Source organism: Nannospalax galili, unplaced genomic scaffold, assembly GCF_000622305.1.
Source record: "Nannospalax galili isolate Female #2095 unplaced genomic scaffold, S.galili_v1.0 scaffold803, whole genome shotgun sequence".
Lineage (NCBI taxonomy): Eukaryota > Metazoa > Chordata > Mammalia > Rodentia > Spalacidae > Nannospalax > Nannospalax galili.
In genome coordinates this window covers 2,126,402-2,127,875 of record NW_008349354.1, presented here as the reverse complement: position 1 = coordinate 2,127,875, position 1,474 = coordinate 2,126,402, and the positions used below count along the sequence as shown (strand labels likewise).

The 1,474-nt window shown below is 34.3% G+C and overlaps 1 protein-coding gene across 3 annotated transcripts in view; it reads left to right on the top strand.

The window, feature by feature from the left end:
- Positions 1-1,474, top strand: part of Ptchd4 (patched domain containing 4) — a 190,674-nt gene that overhangs the window by 80,412 nt on the left and 108,788 nt on the right. The window lies entirely within an intron of this gene.

Sequence of the window (1,474 nt, the reverse complement as noted above, 5' to 3'; positions counted from 1 at the left end):
TGAGCATTCCCCTTTCTCCACATCCTTGCCAGCATTTGGTATCATTTGTTCTCTTGATCCTAGCCAGTCTGATTGGGGTAAGGTGATAACATATGTTGGTTTTAATTTGCATTTCCCTAATTACTAATGATGTTGAACATTTTTTGAGATGTTTCTTAGTCATCTTTATTTCTTCCTTTAAGAAATGTTTAGATCTTTAGCCCATCTTTTAATTGGGTCATTTGGTTTCTCAATTCTTTGTTTTTTGAGTTCTTCATATATACTGGATGTTAAACCTCTGTCAGATGTGTCACTAGTGGAGACTTTTTCCCAATCTGTGGGTTTTCTCTTCACTTTTTGTTTCTTATGCTGTACAGAAGCTTTTTAGCTTAATGAGGTCCCAGTTGTTGATTGCTGACCTTAATTCCTGACCAACTTCTGTCTGATTTAGAAAATCCTTTCCTACATCTATATCTTGTAAGTTACTGCCAATATTTTCTTCTAATAAGGGTTTCCAGTTTCACACTGAGGTCTTTGATCTATTTGCAGTTGACTTTTCTGGTAGAATTTTTGGGATCTCTTAGGTATAGTATCATATCATCTGCAAAAAGAGATAGTTTGACCTCGTCTTTTCCAATTAGTACTCCTTTAATTTCCTTCTCCTGTCTTACTGCTCTAGCAAGAGTTTCAAGCACTATATTGAAAAAGAATGATGCTGGCTGTGGGTTTGTTGCATATCACTTTAATTATGTTGAGGTATGTTCCCTCCAGTCCAGTTCCCTCTAAGACTTTGAACATAAATGCATGCTGAATTTTGTCAAAAGCCTTTTCTTTTGAGATGACGATGTGGTTTTTGTCTTTGAGTCCATTTATATGATTAATCACGTTTATTGACTTGTGTACATTGAACCATCCCTGCATGTCAGGAATAAATCCTACTTGATCATGGTGAATGATCTTTTTGATGTGTGTCTCTATGTGGTTTGCAACTATTTTGTTGAGAATTTTTACATCTATGTTCATTAAGGATATGGGTCTGTAGTTTTCTTTTTGTTGTGTCTTTACCTAGTTTGGTATTAGAGCAATGCTGTCTTCATAGAAGGAATTTGAGCATTCTCCCTCTGTTTTTATTGCTTTGAATAATTTAAGTAGTATTGGTTGGAGTTCTTCTTTAAATGTCTGATAGAATTCTACTGTAAATCCATCTGGGCCTGGGCTTTTTTTTAGTTGGAAAGCTTTGTACTACTGTTTTGATTTCCTTACATATTATGGGTCTGTTTAAACTGTTGATCTCATCTTGGTTTAACTTTAGTGATGGCTATGCTTTTGGATGTCTATCCATTTCTTTTAGATTTTTAAATTTAGTAGTGTATAGATTTTTAAAATATTCCTTTTAATGGTCTGGATCTTTTGTGTGTCTGTTGTGATGTTTCCCCTTTTATCTCTGATTTTGTTGATTTGGATTTGCTTTCTTTCTTTTGGTTAACTGAGAATG